This window comes from Sciurus carolinensis, chromosome 4 (genome assembly GCF_902686445.1).
Source record: "Sciurus carolinensis chromosome 4, mSciCar1.2, whole genome shotgun sequence".
Lineage (NCBI taxonomy): Eukaryota > Metazoa > Chordata > Mammalia > Rodentia > Sciuridae > Sciurus > Sciurus carolinensis.
Genome location: NC_062216.1, coordinates 65,938,764 through 65,962,696, shown reverse-complemented (window position 1 = coordinate 65,962,696; position 23,933 = coordinate 65,938,764). Strand labels below are relative to the sequence as shown.

The 23,933-nt window shown below is 37.7% G+C and overlaps 1 protein-coding gene across 10 annotated transcripts in view; it reads right to left on the bottom strand.

Annotated features, from left to right (window-relative positions):
- The window catches only part of Erc1 (ELKS/RAB6-interacting/CAST family member 1), a 550,337-nt gene extending 526,899 nt beyond the window's left edge, over positions 1–23,438 (bottom strand). For all 10 annotated transcript variants that reach the window (XM_047548604.1, XM_047548601.1, XM_047548603.1 and 7 more), the window contains exon 1: positions 23,184–23,438. The gene's annotated coding sequence lies outside the window, so the exon portion shown is untranslated. The remainder of the gene's footprint in view (positions 1–23,183) is intronic.
- Positions 23,439–23,933: the final 495 nt, after the last annotated feature.

Genomic DNA, 23,933 nt, shown 5'->3' with positions numbered 1-23,933 from the left:
AGCTCTTGGCAATCATATTCATCACAGGCAGGGTTGCTTCACAAGTCCATTCACAGTTAAAATGGGACAAAGGAGTACCAAAAGAAGCTCAGCTGGATCACCAAGGTTCTAAATTACACCAACTGTTTCCTCCCCCATCGTGTTCATAATAGCGAAAAACTATAATCTAAATGGCTATGTATATTATTGGCTATGTATGTTAAGGCAAAACTACAATATGGGATACAATCTGTAATGGGTGAGTGTTCCTCAAAAATTCATGTGTAACTAGAACCTCAGAATGTGATCCTATTTGAAACAGGGTCTTTACAGATGTAACCAAGTTAAGGTGACTACATACTGGATTAGAAAGGCCCCTAAATGACTGACACCTTTTTTTTTATTTATTTTTTATTTTTTTCTTTGCACCAGGGATTGAACTCAGGAGTGCTTAACTACTGAGGCACATCCCCGGCCCTTTTCTGTATTTTATTTAGAGACAGGGTCTCAGTGAGTTGCTAAGTGCCTAGATAAATTGCTGAGGCCGGCTTTGAACTCACAGTCCTCCTGCCTCAGCCTCCCAAGTCTCTGGGATTACAGGTGTGTGCCACGTTGCCCAACTGACTGAAGTCTTTATACAAGAAAAGAAAGGGAAATTCAGGCAGAGATACACACTAGAAAGAAGGCCAGAGATCAGAATAATGCAGTAACAAAACAAACAAGCTAAGGATTGCCAGGAACTAGAAAGAGGAAAGAAAAAATTCTCTCTAGAATCTTCAGAGGAAGTAAGGCTTTGAGGACATTTATTTTTCAGGGTTGGGGGGCTACTGGGGATTGAACTCAGGGACATATTACAACTGAACTACATTGCCAGTCCTTTTCATTTTCTGAATTAGCATCTCACTGACTCGCCTCCCCAGCAGCTGGGATTATAGGTGTGTACCAACACACCTGGCTCTTGAGGATATCTTGATTTTGGACTTCCAGCTCTGGAAGTGAGATAACAAACTTAAGTTTGAGATCACTTGTTAAGGTGCCCGAGGAAATTAACATATTTTCTCACTGTAAATGATGCTGTATCCAGAAGTGGTGGTGTAGTCTAATTACAACTATTCAGGAGACTGAGACAGGGAATCACAAGTTCAAGGTCAGCTTAGGCAATTAATCATGACCATGCCTCAAAATAAAAAGGGCTGTGGAGTGCACGTGGGTTCAAGTTGCAGTGCAGGAAAAAAAATGAATAAATATATAAATGATGATGTGGTTATATCCTCAATGTGTAGAAAGATGTCTCAAAGAGAAACAGAAAAAATTATAAACACAGATTCCTTCTACATTAAAAAGAAAAACATATCAGGCACAGTGGCACATGCCTATAATCCCAGTGACTTGAGAGGCTGAGGCAGGAGGATTGTGAGTTCAAATCCAGTCTCAGCAATTTAGTGAGGCCCTAAACAACTCAGTGAGACTCTGTCTCTAAATAAAATACAAAAAAGGGCTGGGGGTGTGGCTCAGTGGTTAAGGGGCCCTGGGTTCAATCCCCAGTACAAAAAAAAAAGTTACGGCAGGTTACACAAGGTGGGTAGTAATATTTCTAAGAATGACCTCACATTCTCTTATATATCTGCAGAAATTACACATTTATCTTTGTGAGAACATACTATTTTTATAATCAGGACTAAAATTAAAAATTATTCAAGAATGGGTGGATTAAAGATATCCAACAAATGATATACTGGCCTAGGTACTGTAAGGATCTAGACAATGAAAACATTCACTAGGACTTCTACAATAAAATTAGAATGTTTCCCTTGTAGCCAAATTCAATGAATTCTCTTTACTTCTACTAGATCTCACACTACTGACCACTTCTATCTTCAAACTCTGACCTGAAGTCTCTGATCCTACTCTTCTGATTCTACTGTTTCTCCAAGACAATCCCTTCATCATACACTTTATTGGCTCCTCTTTCTCTACCTTTAAGCGACTACTATGGTTTATAGCTTTATCTTCAAACATGCTGTCTCATTATTTACTTTTCCTGAGCAATCTTATCTACTATTGTTTCAACTAATACCTATTCTACACAGGTATTTAGTTTAAATTCTATCAATATTCCCACTAATGACCTTTCTCTTGGACTACGGACCTACCACATACTGAACATTGCTGTCAAGATGATCCACGTGCAACTCATCTATGTTCTAGATAAACATATTTTCTCTAAAACACATCACTTCTCCTATGTTCCCTGGCTCACCAAAATTCATTTTAACTCCTTCTTTACTCTTTTGCTCAACCTCCATTAATTAATCCATCACTATGTACCATAAATTCTTTTTTAAATTTTTTCAGTTGTCAATGGATCTTTTGTTTTATGTATTTATTCATATGTGGTTGGTGCTGAGTATCAAACCCAGGGCCTTACACATGCCAGGCAAGCACTCTACCACTAAGCCACAACTCCAGCCCCCCATAAATTCTTATCTTTATAATATAGTTCGTTTCCAAAACTTCAGCTACAATTTCACCCTGTCTGAACAAGACTATTACAACAAACTTCTAAGTGGTCTCCTTCACTGTATGGTCTTCTCTTTCTAATCTATTATGATGCACAATTTTATTTTATAAACCCAGCATATTTAAGGGATGTAACACTGTGTTATCAAATAATAGCAGTTCACTATGATACAGAGATTCTGAAGTTAACATTCAGAGGCATATTAGAAACCCCAGAGGAGGATTGCTAGTTTGATAAAAGCCCCATATTCACAGGACATGCCGGTAATCTCAGTGACTCAGGAATCTAAGGCAGGAGGACAAGTTCAAGGTCACACTTAGTAATTCAGCAAAACCCTTAGCAACTTAGCAAGATCCTGTCTCAAAATAAAAATTAAAAGGGACTGAAAGTATAGCTCGGTGTTACATAAAAGTGACCCTGGGGTTCAATTCCTAGTACTAAAAAAACAAAAAAGAAAGAAAATTTTCCTTATTCTAAAGCTCTGTTTTTCCCCCACCATGCCTGAGAATCAATATGCTTTGTATGCCTTTTCATTTTTGTTTCAGCATTTTTTTACATGTAATATTATAAAATTCACCATTTCACTTTGTATACTTTATACAATTCATTGGCTTTTAGTATCTGTAGGGGACTGGTTCCAAGAACTCTCATGGATAATCCATAATACTCCAATCCCTCATTATAAAATGGTATACTTGCATATAACCTATGCCCATCCTCACATTAAACCTTAAATCATTTCTAAATCACCTACAATACCTAATATAAATTATATGGAGGTAGCTGTGATATTTAGAAAATGACACAAAAAATGAGTACATGTTCAATACAGATAACTTTTTTCTGAATACTTTTTATAAGCAGTTAGTTGAGATGTACAAATGCAGAACCTGCAGACAGACACAAAGAGCCAACTACATTCACCACCTTCACCACTATCTAACAGCAGAATATTTAACTCACTGAAGCTGGGGGTGCTATATGCCTGTAATCCCAGGGGCCTGGAAAGCTGAGGCAGGAGGATAGCAAATCCAAGGCCAGACTCAGCAACCTAAAAGTAACATGTCTCAAAATTAAAATTAAATAAGAGGTGGGAGGGAATCTTGGGGAATATATTGTTCAGTAGTAGAACAACCTTGAATTCAATCCCCAGTACCATAAAAAATAAATATCAACATCATTGCTAAAAGAGACCCCATAAATCCATAAACACCAATTTCAAGTCCTGAGGTCATAGCAATTAATAATCTATTTCCTAGATCTACAGCAGGGCCTATTCTGGACATTTCAAATACACAGAATCAAATAATATGGGGTCTTTAGTGTGGAAAGTGGAAGAGGAATAGTTGTGGGAAGGTCAATTATTTTCCATCTAGGATGTTTTCTTAACATCCTAAATCCTACTTTTCATACTCCTTATGTAATCTCAATGAGTTCTTAAAATAGAACAACAAAACAGTTCAGATCTGTTGACTAAAACTCCACTACAAAACTGATCAGGTAGGTCATGAAAAACACAAAGAGAATGCTCAAAATTTCCAGTATCATTTTTACCTATAAAAGCATTGGTCCAACAGTTAAGCACATACTGACAGAAAAAATGTTCCCCAGCCTAGCCCCACACTACAGACACCCCTCTACACCCACACCAAATCCTAGAATATACTCAAAGGTCTAAAAATAAAAATACTTCTACACACAATGATTTTATGTAGCCTTTAATTCTCACTCTCCCTGCAAATAGCTACAAGCAAAACATGAAACTGCAGACAGCAGTCTCTCACTTGTTCCTCACAGATCAGATGGATAATATTAGCTCTCAACAACCTGGATCTCCAAAGGAAGACCAAATATTCTTAAGACAAACTAGAAAATTCTTTACTAGCAACCTAGTAACCTATTTCAAATTAATTACAACTGAACAGGCTGAGGTAGATGTGCTATGAGATATTCATAAGGTGAACCAGAAAATTTAATACACTACCCATCAGCTATTTAAAGCACCATAGGTAAAATTCTGACCTAAATTTCAAAATTACTAGTCCAACCTATAGCACTGGGCTACAATCATCAGTAATTAGAATATATTATCAAAAATGCATCATAAAATTGTTTTATCAACATTCTTTTTTTTTTTTTTTTTTTTTTTTGTGGTGCTGGGGATCTGAACCCAGGGCCTTTTGCAAGGCAAGCACTCTACCAACTGAGCTATATCCCCAGCCCTATCAACATTCTTAAAGATTCTACTCATTTTCTCCCACGGGCTATCAATATTACTAGGGGCAAGAAATATGCTGCTATCTTAAACTCTCTTTGAAAATATTAATAATAGACCAAACTTTACAAATCCCATTTAAGTACAATTTGGCATAATCGTATCAAAATTGAAAAGGGCATACCATTTGAACTAGAAGTTTTACTTTTTAAAATATTCTCCATAAATGTTTTCACAGGATCAAGGATACATGTGCAATGATGTTCAATTATTGTACTGTTTGTACCATCAAGAAGAGAGAACAGTCAAGCAAGGTGGCTCATGCCTGTAATCCCAGTAACTCAGGAGCCTAAGACAGAAGAAATGCAAGTTCAAAGTCAGTCTTCAGTAATTCAGCAACACCCTAATCAAATTTAGCAACACCCTAAACAACTTACTGAGAACCTACCTCAAAATAAAAAATAAAAAGGGTTAGAGATGTAGAGATGTGGCTCAGTGGATAACTGTCCCTGGTTTCAATCTCTAGTACCAAAAAAAAAAAAAAGAGAGAGAGAGAGAAAAGCTTAAACTTCCAACAAGGAATAGGTTAAACAAATAATGTTATCTCCAAATCTAAAATACAATGCTACTATTAAGGAAATTTTTAAATAACTGTATCTGACATGCAAAGACATCTAGAATAAATATGAAATAGAAAACAAAGTAAATTATAGAATAATACAATCGTTTGAATACAAAAAGGACAAACATACATATATGTATACACACTAGAAAGATTTAGATGGTAACAAACGATTTTCTTTCTTCTTCTTCTTCTTCTTTTTTTTTTTTTTTTTTTCTTTTTCCTTTTCCTTAGGTACCAGGGATGGAACCAAGGACATTATGGCCTAGGCAAGCACTCTACCACTCAGCTACATTCCCAGTCCACAAGCAACTTCTGAAAGTCTAGCTTCTTCCCTTGCCTGTATGTTTTGTGGGTTGCTTGTTTGTTTATTTTTGGTAATGGGGATTGAACCCAGGGAACTTAACCTCTGGGCCACATCCCAGTCCTTTTTATATTTTGAGATAGGGTCTAAGTTGCTTAGGGCCTTGCTAAATTTCTGCAGCTGGTTACGAACTTGAAATCCTCCTGCCTCAGCCTCCCAAGTCACTGGGATTACAGGCATGTGAAACCACATCTGGCTCTATATGCTTTATTTTCTTATTCTTATTCTTCTTTTTTTGTTGTTGTTTAACAGTGAGTAGGTATTACTTTCACATTACAAAAAGAAAAAGTCTCACTATAGACTATGGGTTTAAATAAGGACCTCACAGCACTCAGTTACACAATAATTAATGGACATGATGCCGATGCTGATTGCTAACATCTTTGTAAGTAGTAAAAGGTTAAAAAAAAAAAAAAAAAAACCTACACATTAAAGAAAACACAGATGTCTCTGCTTCCACCCTCATCATACAACTGAATAATATGAGGTTTGCTAACACCATGCATCTGATTCTATGATTTTTTTTTTTTTTTTTTTTTGTGGTGCTGGGGATTGAACCGAGGACCTTGTGCTTGCAAGGCAAGCACTCTACCAACTGAGCTATATCCCTAGCCCCTGATTCTATGACCTTAATCTGATTCCCCAACATTGGAGCAGACATGGAAAACTATACGACAGTCGATAAAGCAACATTGTCTCAGTAGCAATAATCACCTGAGAGAGAACCATTGCTAGGAGCAGCAATAACATTACCAACTTAAAGGAGCAATCTGGACACTTGACATTGTTAACATTTCATCCCTTTTTATGAAAGGGTGAGTAACTCAGTTACCATCAGGTTAATTGCAGTTTTTAATAATTCTTATCAATCAATTAATCAAGGTAATTGTAAGCTCCATCAAAGTTCTCACCATGACAAATATCTACTCAAGAAGATATTTAGAAGTAAATACAAGGTTGCTAATCATAGTTGTTCTCTACTTATCTCAGCAATTTATGCCACTTAGTTCAAGAGACTTCCCTAATAACTCATTCTTACTAACATCCTGAGCTGGTTTTTTATTTTTGGGGGGTTTTTGTTTGTTAGTTTGGTACCAGGGATTGAACCCAGGCGTGCTTAACCACTGAACCACATGCCCAGCCCTTTTTATATTTTATTTAGAGAAAGGGCCTCACTGAGTTGCTGAAGCTGGCTTTGAACTCGAGATCCTCCTGCCTCAGCCTCCTGAGATGCCAGAATTACAGGCATGTACCACCACGCCAACATCCTGGGTTTTTTAAATCCTAAAATATCAAATTGTAATGTAATCATTAGCTTGCATTTTATACTACATCTCATCCTAAATTATGATTAGTTCAACAGAAAGTTCAACAAATTTTACCATGAATAAGCCAGGTGTGGGACTGCATGCCCGTAGTCCCAGCTACCAGGGAGGCTGAGTAAGGAAAACTTGAGCGCAGCAGTTTCAGACCTGCCTGGGTAACATATGAGACCCTAATTCCTAAAAACTAAATGATGCACTTGTTATAAATATTACCCACAAACGTGAATTCCAAAAACATAATATTAAAAACAAATGGGCTTGTTCATAAATAATATCCACAAAACTGAATTCCAAAAACATCTGAAAATCCAAAATTTTTGTAACAATGTGGTGACAAAACCAGAACTGAAGCAGTAAAAAGTGGTTCTGATGAAGGAATTAGGGAGTATCCCCTGAACACTTCCTTTGAAAGTTGAGTAATAAGACAGTGTATGCATCATATAGCCTTCCTTCATACAATATACACCTGTGTATCACTGGTTAAGATTAAATACAAGACATCATTCTTGGTAAATAAAGACACTTATAATGAGAAAGCTATATGCAGAAGTTCTAATTGTAATATTTTATTTTTTAAGGTAGACAATAGGTACACTGTTACAAATTATATAATTCTCTTTTTGCAAGTCACAAACATTTCATGATTTTAAAAAGTATGAAAAATTACAGGTACCCAAATGTTTTCTTCTTTCCTAAAAGTATTTGAGAGGTGAAAAAATTTTAAATGGGTAATGTTACAGATCTTAAAGATGTTCATATCTTAATTTTATTTGTTTTTCATGTGGTGCTGAGGATCAAACCCAGTGCCTCCTACTTGACAGGCAAGCACTCTACCACTGAGCTACAGCCCCAGGATATTCATATCCTTTCAGCCAGCATGGTTGGCACAAACTTGTAATCCCAGTTACTCCCGAGTCTGAGGCAGGAGTAGGACAAGTTCAAGGTTAGCCTCAGCAATTTAACAAGACCAGGCTTCTAAATAAAAAAATATTTAGAGGATGTAGCTCGGTGGTAGGTGCCACATATGGGGGGGGGGGGATACAGTTCTCTTAATTCAGAAATTAATTTCATGAACAGAAAAGACCAATATACTTCATCCAAAATGCAGAAAAAACTTCATGAGGTAAAAACATGCCAGCTTTATTAGTACTCATCTAATTAGGAAGTGTTTTAAGTGAAATGTTTATAACTTTAACATGCAGCCTATAAAAATAAATTTATAAGAAATATCTAGTTAAAAAAAAAAAAGAAGAAAGAAATATCTGACTTGAGTTGGGCAAGGCAGGCGTGGGGGAGGGGGGGCACACCTGCAATCCCAGAGACTTGGTTATGTTGAAACAGGAGAATCGTTAAGTCCAATGCCAGAACGCAACTTAGTGAGACTCTCAGCAACTTGGGGAGATTTCATCTCAAAAGAAAAAACAAAAAAGGGTTGAGGATGCAGATCAGTGGCAAAGCACTGTGGAGTTCAGTCCCTAGTAGCAAGAAAAAAAATACCTGAGGTGAAAAAATATTTATAATACAGAAAATGAAAAAGAATATAAACTTTAACATGCAAAATAGCCCCAGATTTGCAAATATTCATATAAACATAGTAAAACAATGGGACAAAATGTTTACTTTCTTAATAGTTGTCCTGATTTTCCAATGGTGTATATATATTGCTATTTTAAAAAGGAAAAAAGTTTAAAAGATTTAAACAGAAACAAAAGGAAAAAGTCAATGTAATTCTGAAGTGAGTATTTCCTCTTTTTGTATCTGGCCCCAAAGTCATTCCCCATACAATATGTTTAGCTAACATCACCAAAGAGAGTAGGCACATAATATCAAACCTATTTGCTGGCCCTAAACATATCATAAATTTCTTCATTCTTTCCAATACAGATGCAAAATGCCTAATATTATTTCAAACCTGAACGGATATTCTGAAAAACACTGTGAAGAAAGCAGTAAGATTCCCTAGAACCGGTTATGTAGGCAATGCAAATGGTGACCTCTGCCAGTTACGATGTATAAGGTGGGACTTATAAGGAAAAGACCTTGGAAAAAGGATTTGCAGAGTCATTAAAAATCACAATTCCTGGTATACACCTGTAATCCCAGCAGCTTGGAAGGCAGAGGCAGGAGGATAGAGAGTTCAAAACCAGCTTCAGCGAAAGAGAGGAGCTAAGGAACTCGGTGAGACCCTGTTTCTAAATAAAATACAATTAGGGCTGGGATGTGGCTCAGAGGTTGAGTGCCCCTGAATTCAATCACAGGTACCAAAAACAAAAAATCACAATTCCTTTCTTTTTTAACCAGGAAGGGTCCATTTTCTCCTCTGTGGTATTATTATCTGAATAAACTCTACAATGCACATTTTCAAAGTATAATTCTTTACATGAATACATACAAATGAAAAATAACAGAATTTTAAATTCTACAGATTTAGCCCAGAGTACTATGAAATCACAAATTTAAGAATACTCAAAGATATTCAAACAGAATGCAGTGCTTCCTAGAATAACTAAGAAGAGGAGCTGTATTTTTCAGTTTCCAGAATTGAAACAGATTTCCTATTAAAGGCTTACTTACATGAAACATTACAACAGAAATGTTATACTGCGTGTTTTTTTAAAACCTTTTTTTAAAATATTTTTTTAGTTGTCAATGGACCTTTATTTTACAAGTTATATGTGGTGCTGGGAATCAAACCCCAGTGTCTCACAAAGGCTAGGCAAGCACTCTACCACTAAGCTACAAACCTAGGCTTTAAAAACCTTTCACATCATCATATAGTTTTTAACATAGTAGCTGATTCATAATAAGTACTCCTCATTATTACAATATTTTGTTTTAAAATACACATTTTTTTCATATTTTAAAGTATTTGAAAATAGGGTTCAGCATACAATTAATAGGTACAATTAATGTAGGTTTTCTTTTTTCCTAAAATAAAATAGATTTATTAAGCTGATGGTATATCCCACAAAAAAGGGCAACTTTGAAGAAAAGTAGAATTTATTAAATGCAGTCAATACTTGCCAGAATAGTTCATTTAACCCTTTCTACAAACCTTTAAGAGAAAGATGTTATTATCCCATTTATAGATGAGAAAACTACGAGTCTGAAAGGATCAGTAAGACACCTAAGATCACATATTTATCTAACTCTAAAGTCATATTCGTAGCATATTCATCTACTATTTTACTCTCTCCAAGATGCATTTATAGATTTTTTTTTTAAATGGGGCAAAGAGAGGTTAAAATTAGTTTGTTCCAAATAACTCCATGTTCCTCAAAGTCCTTCTCACATACTGATCTGTTTCAGTACCTTTTCTGAGCTCTAGGCCTGAACTTCCAACTATCAAATAAACGCAGTTATTCCAGGGCTGCACTAAGACAGTAGTCACTAGCCATAGCAACTTCTAAGCACTTGAAACATGGCTACTGAGACCAACGAATGAATGAATAAATTTTTTTATTCCATTTAATTATAATGAAAACAAATTTAGCAAAAAAAAAAATTATAAAACTGAAATTCAACTTAGTTATTGAAAAAATTTTAAGCATGATTAGAACTGTTATGTGAATCACTTCTTTAACTGTAAATTTTATGGTTTACAGATCTAAATACAGATAGACTATTTCTGATTAAAAAAACAGTATTTGAATTTATGTTGTGTAAGTATACAATTGATTTCAAAGACTTAGTATAAAGAAAAAATGTATATAGCACATTAATTTTTTTATATCTTTCAATATCTTGAAATGGATTTTGGATGTATTGGGTTAAGTAAAATAACAATAAAATTTAAAAAACTAATTGTTTAATTCTTTAACATGGCTACTAAAATTTTTTTTAATTAAAGCTGGGCATGAAGGTGTCCACCTGCAGTCCCAGGTACTAAGGAGGCTAAGGCAGGAGGATTAGGTTAGGCTGGGAGTTCAAGACCAGTATGAGCAACACATCAAGATCCCATCTCAAAAAAAAATCTTTTTTAACTACATATGTGATTCATATTTCTATTGGACAAAACTTTGTACAGGCTACTATCACCCTCCCACTACTGCCATGGATAGCTCAATGAATAATAACATTACTCTCTCTGACTCAGTCCTGTCCAATAGAATCATCTCTGATTAAGGAAAATGTTCCACAAGTGATGATGATTTAGTGATGGTGGTGGGAACTGGCAGTAGTGGCAACAGTGTCCAATAGAATCTGTGAATAATATATCACAACCAAATATTGTGGAGTCAAAGTGCTCAGGAGACTGGAGAATATAATCTGTCTGTTTTATAATATAATTCCCTCTGAAGGAAAAGGATACCAAAAACTAGACCAGTACAGTCCAGCAGAACTTTCTGTAACAACAAAAATCTTCTATTGTTGCACTGTCTAAAACAGAAGCCGTTAGTCCCATCTTGCTATTAAGCTTATAAAACTAGATATACTTTTCTGCTTAAAACATGGATACCCTAAAATATGACTTCACAGTACTCTGGGCTAACTGCAGAAATTATTTAATAAGTCTATCATTCTATACTTGTGTGGCTAGTTAACTGAAGAACTGAATTTTGTATCTTATTTCACTTAAATTAACTAGTTAGATTAACAATTAACCAGTCATATGGCTACTATACTGGGCAGTACCAAGTCTGGAGTCACCTTTGTCTCCTCGCTGCCCATCACCAATTCTTGCCTCACAAAACTAAACATACACACAATAATGAATTACACAGTTCTGTGTTCCTGAAACCTTTCAATTTTGTATGCTTCTCTATCTCCACTGTTAATGCTTCATTCTTTATCAGGAATAAGGCCACAGCCTCCAACTTGATCTCCTCACTTAGTGATTCCTCCTATCTACTCTGTAAAAAGCAAATATAAACATGTTATTTCCTTTACTCCAAAATCTCCACAAAGTCTTGCCATTACCTCAAGGTAAAATTTCAATCTTAACATGAGTCCTTCATTATCCAAACCCAATCTCAAGCCTCATCTTTCCCACTCTTTCCATCTTCCTCTTCTTGTCCATGTCATTAACATTTATCACACACAATTATAATAGCATGTTTACTTATTTCCTTCCCATCCCCAGCATCCTCAGGGCACAGACAGTGTCTCAAATATTATCTTGCAAAATGGAGTAAAATATACAGAGTACACAAAAGAAGTATCAAGTCGGATCTATGTTGCCCAGCCTGTCTCAAACTCCTGAGATCAAGCAATTCTCCTACCTCAGATTGCCAAATAGCTAGAACTATAGGCACACACCACCCCCAGCTTAGATGTGCATTCTTGAACAACTATGAAATTTAAAATTTTGTAAAACAGATATTTTTGCTGAATTATTTAAAATAATTCTAATATTGAATGGGCTAAAAATCAATTCCTAACTCTTGAAAGATCCTGATATGTAATTTAAAATATAGTATAAGGGGCTAGGGGTACTGCTGCGTGGCATAGCACTTGCTTAACATGTGTGAGGTCCTGAGTTCAAGCCCCAGTACCAATAAATAAATAAATAAATAAAGGCATGAGGTTGTGGTTCAGTATATATCACTTGTCCAGCATGTGCAAGGCCCTGGGTTCAAACCCCGTACTCCAAAAATTAAAATAAAATACAGCATACAGATACATACTTATAATATAGAAAGGTAATAGTTATATTTATACTTTGTTGGCATGTATGAATTTGAACCTAAGAAATCATTTCTGCCCATTTTCATAAAAACTTCTGCTTTATCAAAATTAAACATTATCAGAAAAAGTCAGGAATAAGTGGCACATGCCTATAATCCCAGTTACTTGAGAGGCTGAAGTAGGAGGATTACAAATTTAAGTCCAGCCTGGGCAATGTAGTAAGATACTGTCTCAAAATTAACAGATGGTCACAGTGGCACACCACTCTAATCCCAGCAATTCAGGAGCCTGCAGCAAGAGGATCTCAAATTCAAGGACAGCTTCAGCAACTTAGTAGGACCCTGTCTCAAAATTAAAAAATTAAAAGGACTGGTGATGTAGCTCAGTGGTAAAACACCCAAGTTCAATCCCACCAAAAAAAATAAAAAATAAAAAATAAATAAAAATTCTTTTATAAAAAAGTATTAGAGGGATTGGGGAGATAGCTCAGCTGGTAGAGTGCTTGCCTCACAAGCACAAGGCCCTGAGTTCGATCCCCAGTACCGCAAAAAAAAAAAAAGTATTAGAGCACTTGCCTAGAACATGTGTGGCCCTGGATTCAATCCCTAGCACCAAATTATTTCAGAAAATCAATTTCTCTATATCCTGGCCAACATTAAGTATCTCAATCTTTTGATTTCAGCCATTCTTTGTGGGTGTCCAGCAATACCTCCTTTTGGTATCTCATATCTAATGATAGCAAGCACTGTTTTGAAGTGTTTACTACTAAGTCAGTGAAGTGTTTATTCAAATTTTTTGTCCATTTTTCAGGAGGAGTTGTATTAGTATTCAGAGTAAGAATTCATACATTCTAGATGCAAATCCTTTATCAACATGATCTGTAAGTATTACATGATTTGTAAGTATTTTCTCTCATTCTGTGGTCTTTTTTGCTTGTTTTGGTTATAGGTGGACACAATACCTTTGTTTTATTTTTATGTGGTGCTAAGATCAAACCCAGGGCCTCACACATGCTACACAAGCACTCTACCACTAAGTCACAACCCCAGTCCTCTGTGGTCTTTTTATTTTCTTAATGATGTCTTTTGAAAACAAACTTTTAATTTTGATAAAGATCAAATTATCCCTTTTTTTTTCTTTCTTTTTTTTTTTTTTTTTTTTTTGGGTGCTGGGGATCGAACCCAGGGCCTTGTGCTTACAAGGCAAGCACTCTACCAACTGAGCTATCTCCCCAGCCCCTCTTTCTTTCTTTCTGAAACATACTTTTGGTATCCATATCTAAGAAATTCTATCCAGGTAGGGTAGTACACACCTGCACTCCAGTTACTCAGGAGACTGAGGCAGAAGGATCACAAAGCCCACAATGTCAAGACCAGCCTGGGCAATGTAGCAAGACCCCAACTCAAGGTAAGGAAGAACAGAAAGAAAGAAGGACAAAAGGAAGATTTTCCTAACTCAAAGATCTTCTATGAGGTACAGTTTAGGATTCATGTTTTTGTACAGTACTCTTATTTAAAAGGCTATCCTTTCACTCACTGAATTATCTGGATGCTTCTGAAGAAAATGAATTAACTAACCATACATGTCTAGGCTTATTTTTGATCTATGTATCTATTCCTGTACCAATTCCATTTTGTCCTAATTACTGACCTTAACAGTCACTGACCATGAACACCAAGAAGACATTTCTGAAAAACATGTGAGCACTTCCTCTACAGATATTAAAACATTCTACAATACTACAGTAACTAAGAAGGTGTGGCACTAGACCAAGAAAGAGGAAACAAAGGAACAGTCTGAATTTATTAAACAGCAGTAGAAAAGAAAGGAACTGGCATTAAATGGTGCTAACTAAATCAGTCAGCCAAAGGGGAAAAAATTAACCTGAACTTCTACCTCAGAATATACACAAAAGACAACTATAGCAGTCCAAATAAAAGTATGACAATAACACTCCAGAAAATTATTAAAGAGAAAAACTTCATGATCGTACAGAAAGATTTGCTGGTTTTTTATTGTTGTTTGTTTGGTTGGTTGGTTGGTTTGGTACTGAAGATTTAACCCAAAGGTGCTTTACCACTGAGCTACTTCCCCAGTTCTTTTATTTTGAGACAGCACCTCAGGGGTCTCAAAAAGTTGTTGAGGCTGATATCAGGCTGGGTTAGAACCTGGGGTTGCAAAGATTACAGGTGTGTGACACTGCACCCAGTAAGAAAGATATTTTAAACAGGGCCAGGCACAGAGGAGCACACCTGTAATCCCAGTTGCTAGGGAGGCTAAGGTAGGAGGATTGGAGTTCAAAGTCTGCTGCAGCAATTTAGCAAGGTGCTGAGTACCTCAGCAAGACCCTATCTCTAAATAAAATATTTAAAAAGGCTGGGGATGTGGCTCAGTAGTTAAGAACCCCTGGATTCAATCCTGGTACAAAAAAAAAAAAAAAAAAAATTTCTTAAACAGGACATAAAAAGCACTAACCAGGGGCTAGCGTTATGGCTCAATGGTAGAGCACTTGCCTCACTTGTGTGAGGTACTAGGTTCAATCCTTAGCACCACATAAAATAAACAAATAAAATAAAGGTACTGTGTCCATCTACAACTAAAATAGATTTTTTTAAAAAGCACTAACCAGGGGCTGGGGATATAGCTCAGTTGGTAGAGTGCTTGACTCGCAAGCACAAAGCCTTGGGTTCAAATCCCCAGCACCGCAAAAAAAAAAAAAAAAAAAAAGCACTAACCAAAAAGGTTCAGATTATTTGGACCACATAAAAATTCAAAACTCCTATTTTTCAAAAACATTAACGAGAACCAAGATGGAAAACTACACAGTGAATATTTGCAACATAAGTAATCCAAGGACTTCTATACAAAATACGTAAGAAACTCCTAAAAATTAATTAGAAAGACAAACAGAAAACTGAACAAGACATCTGAATAAGCATTTCCCAAAAGAGGTTTTCCCAAAAACTAAGAGACCAGTTTTTTTTGTCCAATGAATCTATGCTGTACATGCAACCCATCCACTATCACTCAGCGGCTGTCTAGACTATCAAATCAACTGTCCCAGTACGGTGTTCAAGTAACCCTTACATAGTTATTTAATGCTACATCATAATTAGAAAAAAACTAAAATAATATAAAATAATATACATAAAGCAGTGATCAGATGAAAACTGTCCATTCATCATATAACACATCTGTATCTGTAATCTAAGCTACCTGGGAAGCTGGAGGCCAGCCTCAATAACTCAGGGAAACCCCATCCCAAAATAAAATGAAAAAAGTCTGGTGATATGGCTCAGTGGTAGAGCATTTCCGTAGTATGCCCAAGGCCCTAGGTTCAATTCTCAGTACTATACAGCAACAACAAAAGGTGAACCCAGTGGTGAAGCCTGTAATCCCAGCAATTCAGGAGGCTGAGGGAGGAGGACTACAAATTCAAGGTCAGCCTCAGCAACTTACCAATACCCTGTCTCAAAATAAAAACTAAAAAGGGCTGGCAATGTAGCTCAGTGGTCAAGCACCTCAAGGTTCAATCCCCTGTACCAAAAGAAAAAAGAAACATAGGGGCTTACTTTCCTTCTTTGGTGAACCACTAAAAATGACAGTTCAATCATTGCTACCCTCCTGAAGCAGAGCACTGATCATGTGACTCCTAATCAAAATCTATGATCACAGATTGAAAGGAATTTTCAAAACACCTAGCAAACACTCATTCAATGCTTGGAACCCAGCACAGGATGCAATACTTCACAAAAATATTCACACCATCACTAAACAGCAAAGATTTTAATCAAAAAGGAATAGTAAAATGGAAAGCAGTGGAGACCACCCCCCCCACTTTATTTCTGGCTTAAGCAAAAAATAATGTCACTGAATGAATTAAGAAACACCAAAGAAAGAGCATACATTCAGTTTTGGACATATTAAGCTTAAGAAACATCCATAGTAGATGAAGAAAAATGAGGAGGGGATGATATGATCCCCCCAAAATTCAAATATTTAATGAATAGATAAAGAGTCAAAAAGTTACAGAGAAAGGGTCTAGGAACCAGTAAGAGAAACAGAAGCATACTCTGAAGATCACCCCCCAACCCCCAGAGAAAAGAGAGCTTTACAAAGGAAGGAGAAATCAACTGTCAAAAGCTGCTGTGGTAGGCAGTCTGGAAAATGGCTCTGAATGATCTCTGCCTCCAAATGTTCATGTCATTGTGAAATTCCACCTTCAGTGTGTTGGATCTAGTGACAAGCTTGTAATGAACACAATGCAGCAAAAGTGATAGCACATCACTTCCAAGATCAGGCTATAAAAAGACTGGCTAATATCTCCTCTGTTCCCCCACAGAGGTCTTGATAGGAGAAGCAAGGTGCCATGTTTTAGTAATCCTATGCAGAGACCTGAATGGCAAGGGACTCATTTCTCCAGCAAATGGCCCACAAAGACTTGAGGACTGCCAATAGCCACATGAGTGAGCCTGGAAATAGAACCCCCGCCCCGCCACCAGTGGAGCTCTAAGATGACTGGGGCCTTAGTCAACACCTCTCCAGCCTGATGAGAGACCCTGAATCAGAGGCACCAACCACACCCAAATTCCTGATCCACAGAAACTATGAAACTATAAAAGTTCTGTTATTATAAGTTTGAGAATCGTATGTTATGTACCAATAGACAACTAGTATGACTGCTAAGAGGTTAAGAGGAAACAGAAAAATAGCCACTGCTGATGTTCAAAATTTCATATTTTCATTGGCTATTTTCAGTTTCAGTAAAATAATGGAAACAAACATAGAAATAGGTTGAGAAGAAAATCAAAGATGAAGAAATAGAAATGTAGAAAACTCTTTCAAAGAAGTTTGGCTACAAAACAGAGAATAACAGAGCACTAAAGTATGAAATTGGAGGAGTTACGTTAAGATAGAGACTTTTTAAGTTTAAAAGAGGATAATAAAAAGCCAATCTAGTGGAAACTATACTCTCATGGAAACTCCTATAAAAAGTCTCAATCTCCTCAAAATTTCCTCATTAACTCTGCCTTAAATGAAAACTGGCTTTCTAATCAGGACACCTCTTGCCATGTAGCCCTTTCAAGAGAGGCTATTTGGTCTCTCACAGGCCCCACACAATATTGGGAGATGAAGTTAGTACCTTTCTTTTTCCCAATGACACTGCCATTCCTCCACCCTCATGAAAATCCTTACTCTAACTCTGATGCTAATCAGCAACACTGTCTTCTACCTCCACCTCTTCACTATCACCTAACAACCACCTGGACATTCCCCACACTCAGGGACTATATGGGCAACAAGTTAACAGTTGTCACAATCCTCTATGCCACACCACTCCTGCTACCATTCCGCTCATTTCAATACACACATGCTTGGGTCATCTAACATTAGTTCCTCAAATTCTTCATCCCCAGTAGCAACTGTTTTCTGGGTCTAGTCACTCAATCAGGTGTGAATTAACTTAATATAATTATTTTCCATTCATTCTTCAAATATTTACTAAGTACCTACTATTTGCTCAGTAGGGAACATATAACGGGGACTGGAGATATAGCTTAGTGGGTAGAATGCTTGCCTCAAATGCACAAGGCCTTGGGTTCAATTCCCAGCACCACAGGGCAAAAAAAAAGAGAGAGAGAATGTGTTAGAGTTCACTTAACAGTTACTGACCTCATGAAATCCAAACTTTACTTCATATTTTCTAAAAAGACATCATGAAATAAATCTAGCTGAAGTCTAACCACATAACTACTACATTTCCTTTATTTAGCAATCAAGAAACTGTATCAAGCATACAAAATCAGAATTACTGTCTGATGTGACTTAATAAATCCGTGTAGGATCCTAGTAATCACTATTTCCTTTGATAAGAGCTCTAAAACTACCTTTCAGATAATCTATTCTAAAGTAATAACAAAGTTCAATATTAGTTTGGAAGATATATTGTATCTTTATGCAATTTTAGAATAGCTAAAGGCTATTGCACAGAATGGCTCTGGGAGGTAAAACAAGAAACCAGAACAGTGATGGCCTACAGGAAAAAAGAGATAGGGAAAAAGACTTCTTCCCCAATATCATTTTGTATCTTTTGATTTGGTACATATTACCTATTTTTTATAAAGTTAAGTATACATAGACTAATACAATTATAAATACCATGTACCTTCATACGAGTACACACTTCCAGTGCCTATCTTGTTCTGCAAAGAAGAATGAAATAATTTTTAAAAACCAATCTAGGGGCCAGGTACAGTGATGCATGCCTATAATCACAGTACTTGGAGGCTGAAACACAAGGACCAGAAGTTAAAGGTCAGCCTCCAAAACTTAACAAGACCCTGTCTCAAAATAAAATAAAAAGGGTTAGAGGTGTAGCTCAGTAGAAAAGGGTCTCTGGATTCAATCCCCAGTACTGGTGGGAAAAACAAAACAATTTGGGGGAAGTAAAAAACTGAAACATTCTTAATACTTGTCTCATCTATCACTAAAAGATATTTAGTCATCTCTCTATTGCTAGATATTATAGTCAAGCAGAATTCGCTTACTCAACACTCTGACACATCTTTAAACAATGAGTAGATCATTTCATCCTCCCTGAAAACTTCCTTTCCTTCACTTCCACAACATCACTCTCCCTGAGTTTTTCTCCTTACTCACAGACCTCTTATCAGCCTGCTGGGTTACTCTTCATTTCTCCAGTGTATCTAGAAGGCAAGTGCCATGAAAGTAGGTGTTTCTGACAGCTTTGTTCACTGCTGTATGCCCCAATGCCTAAAACAGCACTTAGAACCATACGTATTAAGTAACTGTTGAATAAATGAATCAGTGTCCCAAGTTTCAGATGTCTGGATCTCTTCTCTACCTCAATCCACTCTCCTGATGATCTCACCATCTCTTCATTTTACATGCCAGCTGAAAATCAGCAAATTCTTCACTCTTCCTAGACATTTTTCCTAAACTTGTTTTTTCCCCCAAACATGTTCCACAAACTGCCACCTCTATCTCAGTTACTGACAACCTCATTCTTCTAGTTCTTCAGGCCAAAAACTTGAGTTATTCTTTACTCTTCTGCTTTGCTCACATCCCACACCCAACCACCGGCAAACACTATAGGTCTACCCTCAAAACAGACCCAAAGTCCAACTACTTCTCACACTTCATCTTGCTATCACCTGGGTCACAGTCACTCTCATCTATAGCACTGCAAGAGAACCTCCTGACTTACTTCTACCCTGCACCCCAGCTCTAAAGTCCCACAAAGTGGTCGGAGTCATTCTTTTACAACATAAATCAGATTATGTCAATCTTCCACAGCAGCTCCCAAGTTTTACTCAATGTAAAGCTTAGAAGCCTTCCTGGTCTACATGCCTCCTGCAACCTTGTCCCCATTCCATAACCTCTTCTCTTGCTTCATTTCTCTTCATGGCACTTATTAACATCTAAAATTCATTTACAGATTTATTTACCTGTTTTATCATCTGTTTCCTCACCTAAAATGAAAGCTCCATGATGATCCAGATTTTTATTCACTTTGTTCACTGCTATACTGCCAGCACCTAGAATACCTAGTATGTAATACATGCTCAATATGTATTTATTAAATGAATGAATAAATAATGTTCATGGTAAAAACTTCAAAAGATGTTAGTGAACCAGATAATTATGTGCCAGGGCTATCGAAACTATAGAACTAACTCATTTAACCAACCTATGAAGTTAGGTATTACTGTTATTATTCCCATTTTGCAGATGAAGAAATTGAGATACAGGCTAAGGGTAAGAAACTAAGGTTAAGCAGTCTGCCTCAGATCATACAATGGCAAGGTCAGGATTTTAACTAAGGCACAGTGACTCCAAGAGCACACAATCCAAGACATGGAAAGACCTGAATAGGCACAGATAGAATTAAATTATATTCTATAGCATGACTATGCTAAAATTATTTTATATTTCTCTGAAAACTGATAATCAGTGTACTGATTATTATTTGACTAATCACAATATTTTGCTCCCTGATCTTTCTCTATCAGTGTTTCTAAATACACTACATATAAAATGCTCATTTTAACAGCACTCATGCTACTTCTAAAAGCATAAACATAATGCAAAACAGAGTGCTGTTGACATGAGAACATTCATTTTTAAGTTTCTAATACTAATGCTGAATTAACAAACTTAACATACTAATTTAAGGATTTAGCAATGAAGAGGAAACAAAAAACACCTCATCAGAGTCAACAAGGAATCACAAAGAATGATTAGTAAGCAACATTTCTTAAATAATGTAATACAGACCAGGCACAGTGATGTGCACCTGTAACCCCTGCAACTTGGGAGGCTGAAGCAAGAAGACTGCAAGTTCAAGTTCAGCCTGGGCAACTTAGTAAGACCTTGTCTCAAAATAAAAATTAAGAAAGGGTTAGGAATGTAATTCTGTGTAAGGTACCCTGGGTTAAATTCCCAGTACTCCCCCACAAAAAAAAAAAAAAATTATAGGATTTTTTTTTCAGTCATAAGAAATTCTAAACAAGTCACTAGGTTGCTTCTAAATTGGACTTTCCTCCAAATTACATGATTTCATCCCTGTGAAGTGAATATTCACACCTCACATCCAACAATGCAAATATCATTTAGGAGTATATACACACACTTTCACTCAATATCTTAGTTCACATTTGTCCCAATTAATTAAATCACTGTACAATCTAAAAGCCAATATGAAATATGTGGATTTTAAGTTTTCCTTCCAATTAATCCAAAATCAAAATTAGTCACTATATCAACTTATAATTCAATCTGTCTGAACATTTGTTTAATATTAAATTTACAATTATAAATTGAAACACACATTCTCACTTAATAGATTTATTATATACTGTTTCCTCTAAATCTCTTTAAGCAGAAGTATTTGCAAGAGGAAAATGGTCTGCTCATTAAGTAGGCATGTAAAAATGGCAAATGATCTGCAACTACTAAAACCAATCTGTATATTTCTCTTTTGGGTTCCAGGAAAGCACTTTCCTGGCTAATTTCCTAAATATATTGGGTAAGCCTTGGGAAAAGTCACTGCTTAAATTCAATCTCATGATGGTTTCTCTTCCTCCATAAATGAATTATTGAGAGACATGCCTACGAACATCCATTACATAATACATGTCCATCACAGGACCTATTCTCTGAAAAATAAATAGCTTAAATAGCTTAATTCATAGGTAAGATCAGTGAATACTGTAATTTAACAGGAAGCAGAAAGCCAGAAGATTCACACTTACTGTCCTAAGTTGTGAAACATCAATGTGAACATTAGACATTGTTAATTCAGTGACACATCTCCAACAAAGTGAGACACATGCTCCCAAATGTTATTAGAGCATTTTAAAGCACTTAACTTTAAGAACATGTCTCAGAAACTGAGGAACCTACCTTTATAAAAAAAAATATATATATATATATCCATTTCATTTTTAAAGTGCTGAATAAAGACATAAATACATCCACAATTGAGAAATAAAAATAATCTCCAAGATTTCAGTGCTGAACACAAAATGTCTAAAATGTCCAGGTCTACTGAAAAACAAGCTGTAAAAGACAGCTGTGCCTTGAAACATTTAAGCATATTTCATACAATTAACTTCAAAAGAACTGTTCAAATTGTTCATTTTGCCCACTCAAAGCAGTCAACAACAACCACCTGCAACTACTACTCAGAAAAATGTCTTTCAAAGTAATCATCTGAGTCTCAGGCCTCCTCTTAAGAGGCCAGAATAAAAATTGCTTGGGAAAAAAAATTTTTTTAACTGATATAAAGAGATCTTCTAGGAACAGGGTTAAGAAAACTGAAAGACAACACCTTTAAGGAGCTAAGAGTAAATGAGAGCTATTTCCTAAAGGCTGGTGCCAGAATGAAGTTGTCTAAACCCAAGATCTCCCTCTTTTTGGGTCTAAAACTTCAGATCCATCCATGCTCACAATTTACCCAATCCGAGGCAAAAACACAGGGATTCACTTCCCTTCCTCAACCCCTACCCGCCCCGTCAGGAAAAGAAAATGAAACAACCAAGACGCTAAAGTAGAAACGTGAGGTTTAGTGCAAAGCTTCTCCAACTGCTTGAAAGGCAACATCCACAGCTCATCCTCCTTTTGAAATAAAGCCCTTCGTCTTCTACCTCACCATTTAAAAAAAAAAAAAAAAAAATCATCTTCAACATTTTACATCATCCACCTAAACCCACAGATCCACCATGACCGCACACCAACCACAGAGCTCCCCACTACCTCTCGTGGAACATCACACCTCATACCCGCTAAGACCCGGGTCCTCCCAGGGTCCAGAGCCCCCACCTCCCACCTTAGCCCAAGGTCCGCACCGCCACCGCCTCAGCTCCCGCCCAATCCCGAAGCTCGGCTGGGTGGAGCCCGCCGGTGGGCTGGGGTGGGCTGGGGTGGGCTGGGGTGGGATCCGCCCTCCCGTACTTCCCCATCCCCCCCAGCAGGCAGTGGAGGGGGAGGGGGTCCTGACGCCTCACCTACAGCTCCGCCCCTCCCCGGGGGCGCTCTGCCCTGCCCAACTAGGGCCGGGGGCGAGGAGCCCGGTAGGAAAAGCAGAAGCCTCAGCGCCAGCGACAGGCGGGAAGCGCGAAGTCTCGCCCGACTTCCGAGCTGCCGCCACCACGGCCGTCTCACCCTCGTCCGGGCTGCTTCTGCTGTTGCTGCCACTGCCGCCCGGGCGCCCCCGCCGCAGCCACTACCACAGCCGCCGCCGCCGCCACAGCCACGGCGCGGCCCGGGCACCCGCGACGTCACCGCGCCCCGCCCCCTGCGCGAGACACCTAGCCCCGCCCCCAGACCCGGCCTCGCGACGCGCGTGCTCCTTACCCGGCTCCCCTCCCTACTCTCCCTCACCCTCTTGGGAACTCCACTTGGGGTCCGCAGCATCTGGGCGCCTCCCGAGGCGCGCCGACATAGGGTCCGACAAGAAGAGTGACTTGGGGCTACGGTGGTATCTCGGCGCTGAAACCGAGTCGACGGCGCGGAGTGTACACACGTACACACGGCCCTGCGGTCACCGGAGGGGAGCGCCAGGGCAACTCTGGCGAGAGGCGGTAGGTGGGAACGAGCCGAGGCGGCGCTTGTCTCCTCCTGCTTGCCGTAGGAAGTGGACTCTTGGAAGCCCGAAGAGCGGACTCGCCTCTTTCCCAAACCTTACAGTTGCTCCACCCCCTCTTTCGCGGCCCGTTACAGGAATCCGGCCACCGCCACCACCGTGGGGAGTACTT